Source organism: Oryzias latipes, chromosome 8 (genome assembly GCF_002234675.1).
Source record: "Oryzias latipes chromosome 8, ASM223467v1".
Lineage (NCBI taxonomy): Eukaryota > Metazoa > Chordata > Actinopteri > Beloniformes > Adrianichthyidae > Oryzias > Oryzias latipes.
Window position 1 is genome coordinate 14,079,353 of NC_019866.2, and position 18,846 is coordinate 14,098,198.

The 18,846-nt window shown below is 38.8% G+C and overlaps 1 protein-coding gene across 1 annotated transcript in view; it reads right to left on the reverse strand.

Moving 5' to 3' along the window:
* elfn2 (extracellular leucine rich repeat and fibronectin type III domain containing 2) overlaps window positions 1–18,846 on the reverse strand; it is a 74,139-nt gene extending 55,293 nt beyond the window's left edge. Inside the window, exon 1 of the mRNA XM_023957625.1 lies at window positions 18,699–18,846. The gene's annotated coding sequence lies outside the window, so the exon portion shown is untranslated. The remainder of the gene's footprint in view (window positions 1–18,698) is intronic.

Below are 18,846 nucleotides of genomic sequence, written 5' to 3' on the forward strand. Positions count from 1 at the left end.
AAAAATACAGATAAAGTCATTAAAATCATGCATATGAAACATATTGAAAGAATCTTTTAGAAAAACGTTAAATATCAAATAATATTTTTCTAAATCTCAACTTATAGTAAGGTTAAAATGGTAAGTATTGAGCCTTTTTATAGTAAAATAAACGACCTCTGCACCCCTCAGGCTCTCTGGGAGGCTGTTGCAGCGACATGGACCATAATGACTGAAGGAGGCCTTGACATATATTTCGGTTCCGACTTTAGGAATAACTAAGAAGCTTGCACCTGAGGACTTTAAAGTCCATGCGGGCTCATTCTGTAAATATCACAGGATACATTTTAAAACCCAAGACCATAAAACATTTATAAATAATTGGAAGACCCTTCAAATCAATTCTGAAACGCACAGTAAGCCAGTGTAGCCATTTAAAAAAAAGGATGAATAGATGGTGTTACTACCCTTTGGCTAAGCTCTGGAGTAACTGAAGGTTTAAAATGCTCTTTGAAATGACAACAAAAACCAAAGGTCTGTTCTGGTCGAGCTGTAAGAAGTTCTCTACCTCCATCATGACCGTAATGTGCCTCACAACATAGTCAGACAGGTATGCTCACCATGTTCAAGCTTCAATGGCGTGCATCCAGTAGACAAAAAAGCACCTGGACATGAGTCTCTTCTTCAGAGGTGGATGCTGTACTGATGCTGATATCATAGCTGTTCTTCGCTGCACTGTTTGGATGACCTCATTACAAAAAATTCATGATTTAAAGACAGAAACCAAAATAAAAAAGGAGTAAGGACTTGTCTATGTCATAAATACGATCTTTTTCAAGCTGCATTTTTATCTGCTCCTGATTCAAAGTGATGTCAATAAAGAAATACTCAGAAATGCAATTTTATGCTTAATTTTCTTCATATATGTCCCCCATAATGAGAAAAATGGCACAAAAACATGTTTAAAACCCCAAAAATATAATTTTCATTAGAGTGGGCTTTTAACCATTTTTATCTTGGTTTAGAAAGTCATAAACGATGCTATAATTATGCTTGAAATACTTTAATGTCTCCACATATCTGGCCATGACAAAATCTACAAGACAATGACGCAGAATCAGCATCACTGTCAAAACCAAATTGTGTAGTAAAGTCAGTCAACTGGGAATTCATTTGGTCAATCATATCAACACAACAACCCAGTCCCCCATTCACTCCCATTTTACTGTGAAAATACAAGGACACATTTTTACAAAACTTTTATGGTCTAAACTTATTTAAAGAATATACTGTAGGAATTCTAGTCGTACGCAGATGAATAGAAATAAATAACCGGCTTACACTATTATATAATTTTAAGTATTGTTTTGGTCAATTTTCAAAAGTGGTACGTTCCTTGTAAAAGTATTGTTATTTCACCGCTCAAGGCTTTAAAGCAGATAATAAAACAGAATGTCAAAATAATGCTAGGTAAGAAAAATGCCATTAGCGATTTTTTTTTTCTCCAGGCTGAGTAGAAAAGGTGTAAGGGTCAGGGCCCGAGATGATGTCACGCAGCTGGAGGAGGCAGGTGGGCTAACTACTCTAAAGGGTGAGAATAAACTAGCGTGTGTGTCACTAATGGTAAGGTAATGATGCCAAAGGTTGAAACAAGGGAGACCTCTCGTCTTTTCCCTCCAGATTTCACAATGTCAGACTGAAAAAAACGAAAATAGCTGTATCGCACAGCATACATTTAATCATTCTAAAGTTAATAGACAAAGGCAAAATCCCTAAAAGACATGGAGTCATCAACAAGCAGAAGTTTTAGAGCAATCAAGACACTTTTGCTCAACTCAGTACATCAGCGTCATGTGAAATCTTGTATATTCACGAAATAATACATTTAGTGAAATTTACCAGAATTTTGCCATATATGGTCATGTTATGTATTTGTTTGTGTTTTGTTGATGCTTTTTAAGCCTACATTAAAGACCACAGTGTCTGGCTCCAGATCAGGCGGTTGGACAGAAGCCATCATGTCTAACATAAAAAAATGTCTATATTGTTGTAAAAGCCTTTTTTGAAGGTACAAATGGTTTCACACTCTTTTTTTTTTTTTTTTACGTAAAGATTAAAAGTGATAAAGTGTGACAGACTTGACGGCAACTAAACGCAATTTGTGATACGTATTAGCATCTTCCACCTGTGTTTAGATGCAAGGAGAATTTGTTGCTGGACGCTTGTCCGAAAACGTGTTCATAAACCTGACATAAGTGGGAGAGAAGCTACTGTCCAAAGTGTTTAGCCTCATCGCTACATGGAAGCATTGACTGCATCTCCTATTTACAATTCATGGAAGACACTGATGATGCTGAGATATTTGGAAAAGCTCAACAAAAGTAACCATGTCTCCATGTCTGGGTTCATGAGATCATTCAGAGACTCTCCCAGTACGGTGAGGTTCACCATCTGCTGCAGGAGCGGCAGCTAAATGACGGCCGCTTTCAGCTGTACTCTCTCCGCGACTTCGTGTGACGACTTGCTGTCCTGCATTAGTCTAAGCTCTGAGGTCTTTTTTTCAAATGCCTCAATACAAAAAAGAAAAATATTATAAAGTTCTGGTGGAGAACAATCAGATTCTCTTCAATGTTATTTTTGGACTCCACCCGTTGATCCACGCCTCAACACAAAGCTACAGTAGTTCCTGATTGGTTGAAACAACACAAAATTTTCACCAAAGTTCAGATATTTGAGCTCTGATTATTTGCTATGTCGCCTAAAACGCCATGTCGCCAAACCGCCACACCTGACGCTAAAATCTTACCGCAGGACCTCTGACATTAACTGAACATTAAAAGTCGACGCCATGCGAATTGCTTTCAGTCTGAACGAAGCTTAAGAGAAGAGAAATGGTGAAAAAGGAAGGAAGGAAAAGACAGGAAAGGAATTAATGATATGATAGGAAATACAAGAAGAAAACTTCTGATATTAAAGGTTAGTGTTTGTGTATAAGAGACTTAAGGTGACTGACCATGTGACTCACTAATGAGGAAGTCCACCACATCCTTTAAGCTTAATTTTATTTATTTTTTGCACAGTGATGGACAAATTTAAAACATTTTATCTTTAGTATTTATATGAAATGGGATGATCTCTGTGTTTGCTCAAAGAAATAATCAAACTCCTCCTATTTGTTTAATGTTCATAATATCAAATTATTTTTTATAACTAAACATTTGGAAATTATATCATTATTAATAGTAAAAAATGATAATGAACATCTGTTATGGACTTTTAAATAAACACTAACAAAAACTTTTTTTATTAAAAAAAAAGGATTTTCAAAATAAAATAACAAACCTTCTTGGTTGTGGATTAAACCTTTTCCTTTACACTTTCTTAAAAATTAATGGAATGCAGAAGTTGCAATTTCTCACCATTACTTGCACTTAAGACACTTCCATCAACTTGACCCCTGTGCTTGCAGACTTTAGCCTACACAAGCTCCGTGTGAGCTTTTATTCTTTTATTTATTCAAAGCTTTCTGCTGCGCAAACCAGAAAAAATTGACATGACACAAATTCTTCACCAAAGAATAAAACTCTAACACTCAAGCCAACAAGGTGACACAATCTACCTTTAATAAGTCAGAAGATTGTGTCACCTGACACAATCTTCTGACTTATTAAAAAGCTTTAAACGTCAGCGGCTCTATTAGACACAACCAACATAAAAACTTCTTTTGATGCTCATGGCAAGGTCAGAGGCCAGAAATACATAAGTAGCTTTAAATTGCTTATAAGATTCTTGGAAATTTGGTCAAAAATGTTTGCATTGTTTAGGGAGCAATACAAGACACAAACTGTATAGAAGCCAATGTGGGGGCGGACTTTAACTTTACCAAAGCCTCTTGTGATTTTTTTTTTGTTTTGGCAAAGTTCGTTGTTTTATTTGTGGGTCATCCTTTTGGAACTGTAAAGTGACAATACGAGGAACCAAAACACATCTTATTTCTCTGCTAAAATGAACGGGTTTTTTTCAGCATTTTGTATTCCACAGAAAAAGACAAAAATGTCTTGCTTTCGTGCTCACATTTCCTCCCCACCACTCCTATTTAATTCGGTTCTGCTTAAGCGAGCATCAAAATTTATTTGGTCGCACTCAATATTCATTTTAGCTCTGCCCAACAGGCTCCTGCAAGCAGATGGGGGACAGTTTTTAGATGCTTCAAGAATCTGAGGGAATGTGGAATTATTATTATGCATTGTCAGTGTTAAATAACTAGTATAATTATCCAACATTTATTAGATTATTAGTGTTAATTAAATGCGTATTTAAATAGCACAGAACAAGCAACGATTGGAATGCAGTGCCAAGGCCAAAAAAGACTGAAATATGTGTTATTTTGATTTTTCCTTTCTTATATTCTGGAAACATAAATGCTTTTATATTGATAACCTGATTGTTCAGGCAAATCAGAAATATTAAACTGTTGAAATCTTTGCAGTGTTTGGCTCTCCTTTTTCTAAAGAAATGTAGATTTTGCACACTTAAAATAAATCTTTTTATTTTATTTATTTGCGTGTTTTATCTCTACTGTGGTATAATTCTAAATATTTGCACAAAGCTGGTTTTGATTTTGATAAAGACAAATGCTTTGCCATCTTTTGTCTGAAGGATTAAAGTTGGGATTATGAAAACACTGAGTTCTGGATTATTTACTTTGCTGGTATTGGCAGATTGTTTTTGTTCATTTTTTATGGTCAGTCATGTTGACAAATATAAGTTTTCAATTATAATGGCACTTTTCTTTAATATTTTTTCCTAAATAAATATTTTTTAACAGTTAAAATTGTTATTTCTTATGGAAAAATAATGTGGAGGGGAAAAAAAGCTTTTTATTTCCAGCCTTTTTTTCTTTACGTTTCTGTCAGTTTCTACTAATACGCAAGAGAGCACCCTTCCAGAATAATTTAATAGCCATCAGTTTTGCACACGGCCAACTGTTCTCAGAATGACTTGGAGTTGTTTACAGTTCGTCAAAGGATGTCAGTCAGATCTGGCAGTCTGTGCAGACAGACACACGCTGAAACCCTGAAACTATAGAGCCTGCACACAACAAATCCCAGATTAATCCTCGAGTGCTTCTCGGCACAAAGAGTAAGGTCAAGCACAGAAGTGGAGCTGTTACTGTAGCGACTGCATTCTGCAGCAGCAACAGCAGGACTAAATAAATTCAGCTGCGTGACTGTCAACCTGGGATTTTTACTGTAACATGACAGGCCCTTCTGTGATTTAACCCTGATGAGATACTCAGGGCTTTGCAGTAACTCAATGGCCGCAGCATTGCAGTCCAATCAGAGCAGTTATTCTCGATAAAAGGGATCTAGAGGAAGAAAAGAGAGTCATTTAGTAACCCCACTGCTTCACAAGCTCACAAATTCAAGGCAACCACCCCCTTCTTCAATGCCAGATTTACAACAGCCATAAATATTTAATAAGACTGTTTTTTCTTGCTGTCTGTCAGGATAGAGAATTGGAGTAAACTCTCAGCTGCATGGTGAAAACAACTGAGAAAATAGAACTAGAATTGGAACTGTAATGTGACTATCCTAAAATATGAGTCTAAATATCTATGCATGGAAAAAGGCTTGTGTGCCAAAAGAAAAGCACATGCGAGAGCCAAAATGTGTCATCCACTTAAAGATTAATGGAAACAGCTCTTGGACAATAAATCAGAAAAGTTTTCCTCTGATTTGGTGAGAAATCGACTTTCCTTCTGACTGACTTTATGTCTGTTCTATTTTTGCATCGTGAAACGTTTTTTTTTGTTCTTTTTTTTTCCCCCTCCAGCAGTCTAACTTCAATGTACAGCATGTGGGTGTTGGCAGTGTGGACCGTCTGCATCGGAGTGTGACATCGCCACCAGCGGAGTGGATTTCTTGTGTCATCACACAGACCCACTACCACCTCCACCTCCTTTTTGAGTCGTCTAAACTATGTCAGAATGTTATATCTTCACCAGTACTTGCATTCTAATTGCTTAAAGGGCTGAAATAGGCAAACAGACGATCCTGATGTTATGTTAACTCCAGGGATCTGATGTGCATGCAGAAAGGCGCATTCACACTGGATTGTCGTTATCCGATACTAGCGCACGTACCTACACTTGGAAGAGGCATGGTGCAGAATTTGATGTATGAAAGACTTAGTGTCATGTAATTCCAGTCGGACACAAACCGCAATTATTAATTTGTCCACCATGATCAATTTTTGAACGGTTGGCTCTTATAAACCACATTCAGCCGGACAAGCAGGGAGGGGCTTTCTCCTTTCGGTTTTCTACTGTTTACAATCGCTTGTTCGCAACCTACAGTTGGAAGAGGCTTGATGTGAAATATGGAAGCGGTGCAAGTCCTTCAATTTTTTCTCCAGGATTTTTCTGTCACAGCTCTGTTCCTGTAAATGTAAGCCTTGGTGTTTTATAATTCCAGCTGTGCACTAGCCGCAATAATTTTGAAACAGTTGGTACTTCTGTACTATGAAAAGGAGACTACCAACACATAACCGACAAATCGGAATCCCTGATTGGTCACAGTTCACGGTTGTTTTACGAAAACAAAAACTCAGTGGAGATAGTTTACCTAGCAACCGGTTGAACTTTTCGATGCTAAATTAATGCCCGCCCGCCAGCCTGGACTTAAAAAGTTGCGTAGCAACGTATGAACGTGAGCGTTCTGGACGCAGAAGCGCAAAATTCTTTTCATTTAAAGAGGCTGATTCAACCCGAGTCCATGCAGCCAGTGTGAACCCAGCGATAGAGTAGTCCTGTGCGTGTGAATGTGGCTTAAAACTCAGCCCAACCTCCTTAAATCATTTGTCTTTTGCATCGGAGTGAATTGTAAAATGAGTAAATAATGACACCTTTTTACTTATTGAAGCAAACAATCCCTAATCCCTCTAATCCCCTAGAACAAATTCCACAATGGCTTCCCCAAATTTCCGTGCTTTAGGTTGTTTGATGATCTCAAATCATTTGAAGCTGCATGTTGGTGAGCAGCACAGTGTGAGCTCTGCCTGGATTTGTGCAAAGTCTGCATGTGTTCCAGGGCACGCGGTCATGTCTGTGTGATTCAGCTCTGCTACCAATACACACCTGTGAGACGGGCAAAGAAGCTGAAAATGAAGGAAGACTTCTTTAAACTGAGGATGCAGTATAATCAATATCATCACTGACTGAAGGAAGAGCTAGTATTTGTTTGACTATCGATTATGTAATTGAAGCCAACATCCTTTTTATGGGTTTTTGTTTTTTTTTTACATTTTCACAGCTCCAAACTCAAGCCCTGACTCAGCAGTTCAAGGAATCTCAAATATATGATTTCCTTTTTAAATTTGCGTAAAGCTGCAATGCATCCACCTATGCACACCATCAAGGTGTGTTTTTTTTTTTTTTTTGTGGGGAAAATCTGTGCCAATGTTTCCAAAAAGCAGTGCATTCTGGCAGCAGGTTATGTTTAGAGATCTAATCTTTAATCCCCTGCCATAAACTATAATTATTCTGCTCCAACTCTCACACAGTTGATTTATCCAAACAGACTCTGACAACAGAGTTCTATCCATCCATCTACCAAGGAAAATATGTGCACGGTCTCAGTCTTTCACCCAGAAATCCCACATTTCTACTAAACCGTGTATTATGGTTTTTGGTTTTACTTCCATTTTTGACTCTGTTTATACTCTTTCTGTTTCTTTCTCTGCACCTCCTGGTTGCGAGTTTATCTTGACTCCTTTTATAGCAAAGCATTATCGTCTTTAAAAAAATTTTTCCTTCATTTGTTGTTTTTCTTATCTTTGTTTGTACTCGTGATGCTCTTATTCAGTTTTAGACAGCTTTTCTTTTCTCCTTATCATAATACTTTAGGAAAAATCTACATTTTTTATTCTTCCACTTTTAGAGTTCTGGGCAAAATAAATTTGAATTAACCAATAAATTGGTTAGTTTACATGTTTGCTTTAAAAAGAATCTAACTGCCATCAACAGTTTTGGCCACCTTGCTATCTAAACGCTGCTTCCTAAGAGCTCGACTGTATGGTGTTTCTCTGCCTGCCTGCCCTTCAGAATGTTTGCGTTCAGCTTGGAATATCAGATGGAAAACAAAAAATATTGGCCATGTCCGAATTTCCTTCCTACTACCTAAGTTATTATAAGTACAAAATTAAGTACTATAAGTAAGTACTGATGAAGGAAATGTGAATAAGTTATTACAAAAAAGTTAAAACACTTTTTTTTACATGAAAATTGTTCAAAAGCAATGCATTGGGGTCTATTCATCAATTTAGTGAGCATTGATGCACACTGGTTTTTCCCAGACTTCTGGGAAATTTCTAGCACACTGGAATTTGGAGTATTAGACTTGGACAGCACTGAAAATTGGTAAACAATGACGCACTGAATAGTGGGTAGTGAGGGAATTTAGACTCAACCATAGTTCTTGTTGACTGCTGGTATTTTTGTCATGTTGGATTGACAGCATTCTGAGGTCTAAAGTATCAACACAACTGTATAAAAAAATTAATAAAACCTCATAAGAAAGAAGCATGTAATGTTTTGTTACTGACCTGACAACAAAGTAATTGCAATTATTTATTTTTATTACTATGCTAATGAAAATAACTTATTTTTATTTTTAGCCAGAATTTGTCAGTTAGATCAATCGATCAAATTGACAAATTCCCACTAAATTTCTTGCTATTTCTTAGCCATCATTCTGTGAAGACATCAATAAAAATGTACCTACGAAGTGCTATCTTTCTTTTTGGGAGTTTTATGTGGTGTTTTTGACATTTTTGCTGCTTCTAAATGCAAACATAAGTTGCTATAAAAATTGACTTTCTGTTGCTCAGCAAGCAAGAATTTGGGTTCCTCTACAGGTAAAAACAAACTGAAGTGACTCTCAGGTGTAGCTTACATATATATTTTCAGAAATGCATTTATCTAAGTGTAACTTTTGTTTATAACAGAAGCAATTAGTCTAAAGATTTTGGCTCTATAGGAAAGAAAAATGCATTAACAGCCAGAAGCAGCCTCAACATTTTCATAACGGCAGATTCTCAATAGAGTTGCCAATGTTTCTTAACAAATCTTTTTTTTTTTTTTTTTTTTTGTCGCTGTGGGACAAAACTACAGTACAAACAGATGCTTTAGCAGAACAGGGCAGGAAGCCATCATCTAACCAAACACGGCCTAAAAAACACACACAGGCACATACAGGGACGCACACACACAAACACACACCCAGCTGGATTTACAGTAGGTCTACTGTCTCTACTGTGAAACTGCAGTTGCAGAGCGGGTGACAGAGCTAAAATATTTATACCCAGATCTTAGCAGTCAGTTCTAAGAGGGGGAAAGAGAACTGGAAAGATGAGCAAAGGCTAGAAGGGAAGATATTCGAGGGAGAAGAAAAAAACGGCTGGGGGAAAGAAAACAGTGTGGAAGAGGAGAAGCAGAAAAACAGACAAAGAGAAAAAGAAAGAGGGAGAAGGAGAGTGTGCAACACAGCTGCCAAATTAATCTAGGGCAATTCGGGTTAAAAAAAAAAAAAAAGGGGAGAAAAAAAACTTTATTACAAAACCCACTCTACGCATGTGTAAATCTGTGTTTGTGTAATTACAATCCTTAAATGTTATTTGACGCTCGAGCCTCTACCTACTATTAAAGTGACATGCCAAAGGTTAAAACGCACATAGAAGCCTATTTGTTTATCTTCATTGGGATTTAACGATTACGTACTCGCCGCATCACTCCCACTCGTTCTCTTGGCATCCTCTGCTTCGCTCCTGCATACATGCATCCGTCTTTTTTCTTCATTTCTGCATCAAACTCCAACACTGAGGGATTTTGTACAATAGAGCAAGGGCGTGGGTTAAGAAGGTGGGGGGTTGGCACAAACCAAAGATCACGGCAGATGGTGTCCTGTCTTAACACGCGTACGCACAATTATTAAAAAGAAACACCCCCTCAAGCAGAAGGAAATGGATAGCATGCACATGTGCTGCAGTACACATGCATGCATGCACAACTGCATTTCTGCCTGAATTAGCCATTGATCATTCAGATTGGCATGAAAATATATTTAAAAAAAATGAACTTCAAAACATACATAAATAAAAGCATTTTTAAGTTTACCTAATTTCGTGTCGGTTTTTACAATCATCAAGCAAAAAACAAAAAACAAAGTGCGTCCTATGCCTGGACAGTTTGACCCACTCAAGGTTTGACTCACACAAACAACCATGAAAAACTCTCCCTCACTCTAAAGTGGGATTTAAAATAATCATTCAACTGAACATGCATGTTCTTAACGTATGAAAGAAGCTAAAGCAGCCTTTGCCTCCAAAGGAAAAAAGAAAAAAAACAACAACAAGCAGAATGCAGAGGCCTCTGGCGGGGCTTAAGCTAAAACCTCCATACAGACACCATCAAATCATTTTTTGCCCTTAATTTCTGCTATTTAGATGAAGAGTTTCCATGCAACAAATAAAAAGTCAAAGATTTTCCTCTGAGGGTATTATTAATAAATTCTAAAAGCTAGTTATTAATTACATATTAGGAGGTCAACTTATTATTGAGCTGGATTTGAAAGGCTAAAATTAAAAGAAAAATAAGTTTGCTCAACATCCAATTATTGCTTGAAATCTCCTTTTTATGATGAGCAGCTGACTGACACTGTTTTCAGATCAGTTTTGTTTAGAATGTGTAGATGTCCTCCTTTGCTTGATCAGTAATTGTTTTACTACAGACACCTAAAATCTGAAACATGCATGTAAGAAGAAATAAAAAGATCCACTGAATTTTTCTGACTTTAAGTAGCTCAGGTATACGTTGCAGCAGAAAAAAAATGTGTAATAAAGAAAACATAATCACACATTTTGGGAGAAAATAACTTAACAAAATGCTGAAACAAAAATGGATATTCCATATTGAAAGGCGAATCAAATAGAATGGATCAATTCCGCCAAACCCAGCATAAGACTCAGCAACTTTTTTTTTCTTCTTCTCGGTTGCTGTCAGTAGAAAATACTAATATGCACACTTACAGCGCCCTCTAGCGGCTGTAGTTCCTATTAATGTTCTTTTAATCACATATAAGTCGCATCTGAATATAAGTCGCACCCCTGGCTACAAAAAAAGGAACTGAGACTCTGAAAAATATAGTAAATCAAATGAAGATCAAGAAAACGTTTAGGTGCATTTTGTAAAAGACTCAATACTTTTGGAACTTCCTCATACGGTAGAGAGCTAACAGCTAGAGATAGGATCTCTCCCAAAAAAAAAAGAAAATTGGGATCTGAAGCCCTAATGAGTTGGAGTGAAGAAAGAGACTGTTCAGACGCAGCAGAGGGTTACCAAAGGGTTTTCAACCTCCACATCCAAGAGAGCATTAAACAGGTACCAATGGGGGGCCGAATGGACAATGACCATAATTTCCACGTTTTTGAGGCTTTGGCACCTGTGGGAGCACCAATCCATCAACGTGGTATAGTGGGAGCTGCAAGTATGGGACCTGTTGGCATGTGGGACTCTCAAGGAGTCTCTCAAAGCAGCAGACTCACAGTCCAAGCAGCATGAAGGTGGAAAGGGAAAAAACTTTGGTCTGGAAGGAATTTGGTGCGCCATGGAGATGAATTATTGGTCGACATCAGTGAAATTCCTGGAAACCATTGGCCCCCAAAACAGTTCTCTGACCCTGACCAGAGCAGTGTTTTTCAACCTTTTCTGAGCCACGGCACACTTTAACCTTAAAAAAAATCCCGCGGCACACCAGCATCCAAAAAAATAAATAAATAAAAGGAGAAACTCATAGTCTGTATTGATCTACAGCCCCTCCACAATCTCACATGCATTTTTGAGATAATTGTGTCAGAAAAAGCTGGAAACTGCAGCTGTTTTTTTCTAAAAGATGCAATAAAAGTTAAGTTAGAAGATTTAAAAAAAGTTTGATGTGTGTTCGTTGGTTTCAAGACGTTTAACAACAGATTTCCTGGTACCGTCATTCTTATCAAAATGTCTTTAATAAAATAAAATAAACGCAAAGAAAAAGTATTTTACGATCTTTTATATTCTTAACTACTCAGTGTTTTATCAGGGCCTGTTTGGATGAACAGAGAGCTGAAATCCTGGAGATGGGAAATGTTTTTAGATCAGTTAATGAGGGCAATTTCCCACGGCACACTTGACCATCTCCCGCGGCACACTGGTTGAAAAACACTGGACTACAGGGCTGGTGGTGACATGTTGACCTGGACTAAGGGCATTGTTGAAGGAGAAGAAATCTGCTGGGCCTTTTTTTGCTTTCCTGCTCTAAAAAGGCAGCTGATCGCTGATATAACAGGGCAGCTGTGGCGCAGAGGCAAGCGGTCAATCTGTGGTCGGAATATTGCAGTTCCGGTTCCCGGCCTGACCCCCCGCCAACGTGCCAAAGTGTCCTTGTGCAAGACACTAAGCCCCAGGTTGCTCCTGGGCGTTCTAGGTCGGCGCCAGTGTTAGGTAGCGTAGCATTAGTGTGTGATTATGTGTGTGTGTTTATGGATGAATGGAACTTGATAAATCGACCAAACCTCCCAAAAGGGGATTTTAAATGCTTTCAGTCAATGTTTCCGTCACTTTTTTAAACGACATCTGCATACTCCAGAGTCTAACTACAGCAATGGCTTTTGTCATCCTTCCCGACAACAAAAAAGTAAAATTAAAAATTAAGAAAAACATTTGTACAGAGAGTGATTATATCATACCTCAGTCAGGCCATCTGTCTAACAGCGAAAGCTTACCTAGAACTAGGTCATGCAGGACAACAATAGTGTGAAAAAGCCCCAGCAAAGCTACATAGTGTTAGTCATTGTGGCTGCAAACAATGATGGTCACATTTTGGCATCCAAACAATCAAAATTTTAAACCAAATTAATTGAATTCAGTGTGGGACTTTAAAAGAGAGCAATGCAAAATCAAATCCTCTAAAGCTTAAGTCAGCTGATGCAAATATGTGGAATAGAATTCACTTAAAGCTTTTCACTAGAAAAGCAAAATAAAGACTTCAAGTTATTGCTGCCAAAGGTAACATTTACTCAGTTATCATAGTCATTTGGGTCATCTTTTTGCCTAAACAATTCATGGTCAGAAATGTCAAAAATAATGTTTTATTATCAAATGAAGCAAATGTTTTAAGTCAAGATCTTCTTTTTTTCCCTCTTTTTCCCCAAAAAGTTGATTTAGTCTGTGATGTCAAGGTACCAAAAGCTGACTGTGGCATTTAAGGCTTTTATTTCATCCCACTTGGCAGAAATTGTTTGTACAAAGACTTGGGGGAGTGATTAAATCAGAACCTCAGTCAGAGGGTGGATGACAAGACACTGGGGCTTAGCTGGCAAGAATGCCGCAGTGCAAAGCAGCAGACAGAGCCAGATAAAACAGAGAGGTTTTGCATCTTCAGACAGGAAGTGGGGCAGAGGTGACGACCTGTCGTTAGCTTTTCCTTCAGGGTGGCCCCAGGTGACTAACAGATAAACATTGTAATTGCGTAAACGTCTCATTGAAATTTCATTTTTTTGACATGTCCGATAACTCACGGGTCCATTGGTGGATAAAATCCAACCTCTTTCTCTTTGACAGACGTGCAGCATCTCCCCTCTGAACAGCTACTCTCTGTCAAAAACATTTTGTCAGTGTCAGGCCACATGGTACCACTTTGTCACTCTGCTTGTCAAAATGCGAAGTTTTGATTTCGATAACATCATGGGATGACTGCACTTGACAATGCTGCAGGCTCATTGAGTTGCATATTTTGCTTTTAGCCTCCACATGTTTTTGTGATACACAGATTGTGTGATTCTTATAGGCTTTTTTTTATAGGTCTGTGTTAGAAAATGACCAAAAAGATAATGTATGCACAGCTGCTGAAGTGTCTGCAGATGTTGCAACAATAATTTCTCCATTTATAACAGAGATTGAGTGTCTCTAGAAGAGAATGTGATTTTGAAATTATTTGTTAGGGGTGCTTTCCATCAATTCGGATTTTAATTTCTCAGATTTTCTGCTTTAGTTTTGCAGATTTGATTTGTTGTTTTTACTATGGTAAAGACTAAAAGAAGCAAACTCTGCTCCGCTTGCTCCCTTTTGCTTGCGCGAGAAGTCTGATGTTTGGCAACAATGTGAACACCAATGTGAAGTCAAAAGGGAATAAACTATAAATATAGTTACATTTTTAAAAAGAAATCCTCAACATTTTTTGTGTTTCACCTCTTTCTACTCATGCCATGCCTTCCTCCTTTTTCTGGAAAAAATGTCTTCAACACTATCATTTCATTTTAGCATCTGTCCTACATTCTTGTCCTGAAAACCAAACTCACTTCTTTGTCACATCTGTTTCCCTCAACTACATGTCTGTTTGAGTCTGGCCCAATCCCTACTCTCTTCCCTTGAGAAATACTCTGGATCACTTTATCCATCTTCCTCCTTTAGCTCACATTCTACCTGAGGGGCACAAACCACTGACAACAGATTCAACGTCACAACTTTTAGATTCATTTCCCAATTTGACTACTCTATTTACCTCCAGAACATTTGTAGCAAATTCCTCCTTCGGTCTCACACTCTGTTTGACTTTCAATGCACTCCATGATAAAACAGCATTGGACCTGCTCCCAATCGAAAAGCCATCATCTCTTTTCCATCTGGTGTCTAGAACACACTGGATAACCTCCTCTCTCTGCCTACAAACACACCTTCCTCTTCTCCCTCTTTCACCATTATTAGTCCAATTTCCACAGGAATTTTTTAGGCCAACAGCACTCTCGCATTATAAATTCAGCTTCACGTTCAAACGCCCTTTTTGAAACAACCCTCTTCTTTTATCCTGACTAAAAGACCCATGCAGATGAAAATCCTGTTTTTGGTGTTTTTAACATGTTCTTGTAGCATTTTTCTAATGGAGGAGGACATATATGAAGAAAATTAAGCCTTAAAAAAATCACACTTCTCCGTATTTCTTTATTAGAGTCGCTGTGAATCAGGAGCAGACGAAATAATGACGTTTGAAAAAGAACGTATTTGTGATGCAGAAAATATGATGGGTGGACCACAAGCTCCCTGCTCCACTTCATTCCGATGCATCCACTTGTAGAAAAGAGATGTAGAACGTATGTCTTTGTTTGGCATCTGGCTCAAAACTGAACTACTGGATAACTCCAATATTGCTCGCCATTTTTGTTGGACCAGTGATGTTAGGTTGGGGTTGTGAGGCGCTGTAAGTTAGTGGGAGAGAGTAAGCAAAGGGATGATGGGAAAAACGACCCTGCCCACAACTCAGAGGCAAATTTCTAATGGACTGCTGCTGCTCTGCAGAAACTGTGCTTGGAAACGGCATAACAATAATTAAAAGACCACTGGGAATGCTTTTAAAATAGATCAAAAGATGATCAGAGAACCCTGGACTGTGGCTCCCTTTGGTTGCATCATGCTCATACTAGGCACCCCACCCTTTGTCTTGCACTTTGATTTGCCAAACCAAACAATTGTATGAAATCCAAAACTTATTCCAAGCTCTCCAACCAACTGATCAAAGTCAGATTGAAAGCCCCCTTGATCCCCACTCTCTTCCATTTTTGCCATTTTTGTTTTATTCCTGTCCTGTTGCTCCTTTTCTGTTTTCTCTTTACAGCCTCGGTCTGCAAAAGGTCTGCTCTCCTTTTACATTCTGACAGAAAAAAGGCCTTCACCAGTTCACACATTCATACCTGCAGAGCCGCATTATGTACTGCAATGAAATCCTTTAAATCTCTCAATGCTCATGATTCTTTTAAAGTCTTGTCAGCAAATAAGTTTCAACCTCATTTTCTTGCCCAAGGGGGCCTCCCACAAGTTCCTGGCAGTGAAGGAATGACAGTTGTTGTGAAACATGACTGCTGTATTGATTGCACAGAGCTCTCCAACAGCTGGTAGGCTGAAAGAGAGCACGGTGAGCCTTGGCCAAGAATGGGATGTAGGGGAGTGAACGAGTGTGAATGACCCCCAAGAGTTATCCCTCTCAGGATCTTTGCATAATCCCCCCTGATGGATGCAGAAATCGATTTGGAGGGTGTGGCTGGGAAAACGAGGCCACGAGCGGGTGTCGGGTAGGAATTACTGATCTGAGATTATCAACTCTGCTTGACTTATGCTGACAGTCTTGAATATTACAAATAAATGTTCTGAACCAGAGTTTTCATCAGAATTATTTTATTGTCAGGGGATCAAACTGAGGGATTTGATGCTGAAATGTACATGAATTTAGGGTGACAATTTTAGACCAAAGATTAGCATCCAGTGAGATTGTTCCTATTTGTCCTTAAAAAGTCTTAAAACAAAGAACATGACTCATTCTTTTCAGATATTTAGCAAAACTAAGTTTGACAAAATGCAAAATCGTCATGAGAAACACCTTTACTGCTTTAATGGAAAATAAAATGGTAAGAAGAGGAATTTTGTAGCACAAATTTTGTTGCAACAACATTCTCAAAAATGACCTTATGGATAGTCGAGCTTAAGTCTAAAGTCTAAACACTAGTTCAACAACACCCATGGTGTTCACACTGGACAAGCAGGGAGGGGCTTCTTCTACTTCTTTTGCTACTTTTTACTAGTGCCAGTCCTCCACCTGCAGGGGTAAGAGGGTTGGTGCAAAATTTCAAAGTGGTGCAAACCCTGCTACGGTTTTTTTTCTTTCACAGCTCTATACAGATTTTATGAAAGACTTGATATCTAATAATTTCATCATGGCACAAACTGTAATTATTACTTTCTACTCCACGATCAGTTTTCAAATGGTTGGTACTTCCGTGAAATAAGATGTGAATTGAATTGAAGTTCAAGGTTTTTACCACTGATAGCAACTCATTTGAGCCAAGAGTTTTAGCAACAGCATCTGGCATAAAAAATATTGTTATTAAATAAAAAATCACTCAAAATTTAATGCAGTAAGCAATTGTGTTTGTATGTTTTTTGCTTTAAAAAATCCCCTTTGTCAGTCTGGCCTTTTTTGCATCCTATTTCATAACATGGAACCATCTCAGGACCCAAGTGTGACGTGATTTAATTAGGTCGTTGGAGCTTGACATGTCTTGGCCTCAGAGGACAGAGGTCGAGCCTGTATAATCGCACCGCTTGCTCTTGTCATTAACTTTTCAGGAGCTGCAGAAGCTTCCAATGGCGTGTCCTTTCCAAGACTCCAAAGGTGGTCCTGTTCTCGTTTATTTCTTTTATGGCAACCAAACCTAGCCACAGCTGTTTGCTAATGTATGCCAACAAATAAAAGCTAAACACACTTTAGAGCTTTAACAATACAGCGTCCCTGAAATGTGGCTTTATGTTATTCTGATGAAAATTTCGCAGCAACAGCAGGGCAGTGGTTTAGCCCAGTAGGTGGTTGTTACCTCGGTCTGTTTGGCTTGCACTTCATGCCAATTCCCTATCCCCCTTTATCGCTTATGTGCGATTGCAATTGATTGGCTCACCATTCCTACAGGAGCAACATCAGGAATCTTGGTGCAAAGGAAAATGCGTGGACAGAGAGCGAAATGATGTGTAATGTGGGAAATACAGCTGTGGATGTCAACCCATGCACACTTCTGTGTAACTGAAGAGAGTATGGGTGGTGATCGATCAGGCCAAGAGGGAGAACGCCAGAGGATTTCCTTATTGACTGTATAGTAAAAGCTAATTTACTGGGTATAAGAGAGGGATCCACTCAAATGCCAAATTAAATGGTTTTTTTTTTCAAATAAAATGAAGATGTACACACACAGTTCAGAATTTGCTGCATTAAGCTCAAACCCAAAGTCGGCATCGCTTGATCTGCGCAACATGTTGGGCTCATGACCCACCAAAAGCTCATTTTAATGAGCATGGCTTAATGCCGGAGAGCTGAGGCACTGCACTCTTTCCCCTGTCCCCCCTGCATTTCCAGACAAGCGTGTGCACGCACAACTCTCCGCCGACAATGCAACAACCGTGTTGAAAATGATTTTTGAACAAGCTGCTCCCTGCGGTCCATAGTGTGTGGGCGGAAAAAAATCTGTGGGGTCCACCGGTCAGTAGTCAGACACTGTTGCTGCTATGGCGTGAGATCTCTCACTCTCACAGACACACTCTCAATCACAAACGTGCACTAGTGCAAGGAGGAGAAGTCACTTTGCTCTCACGTCAGGTGAAGAGTAGCGCAAGGAAAACACAAGCAGGAAACGCATGTGAGCGCTCATACATCATCAGTTTTTTTTTTATTATCCCCTGCCTGATTCCTCCCTCGACACTAAATCCCTTCTGCACATCTGCCCATGGCGCGTTCACTTTGCCTGGCCATCCTCTCAGTGCAGAATGCAGGGTAAACACCAGCCTGGCTTCATGTGACACTTCAAATCTGTGAGCACAGATTTAATCACTGGGGTGAGCCTCCAAACCCGAGCGTGCAGGAATAATAGTAATTGTTGCCACAAGACACTCAGCAGGGGGAAAAAAACACGCTTCAGTGCGCTTGCATAATTCATTTTGAGAGTTTTTTTTTTTTTTTTCTAATCAAGCATTGGCGTGCGCAGGGCAAGCAGGTACGTTCTTGCCTCTACTGCATGAGATTGATCACAGAGGGACCAAAATCCAAGAAACAGACAAATCTGATTTTAAGATTATCAAAATTAATGCATAATACCTTTATTTGCTTCCCTTCCAAATGACGCGTCCGCCGGCTGGAGCGAAGCGAGGCTTTTATTATTTATTTCTTGTCCAACGTTGCAGGCTCAGCATCCAAAGCGGGAGAGGATGACTGAGAGAGATGGAGCAAGCACCAGAGAGGCAGA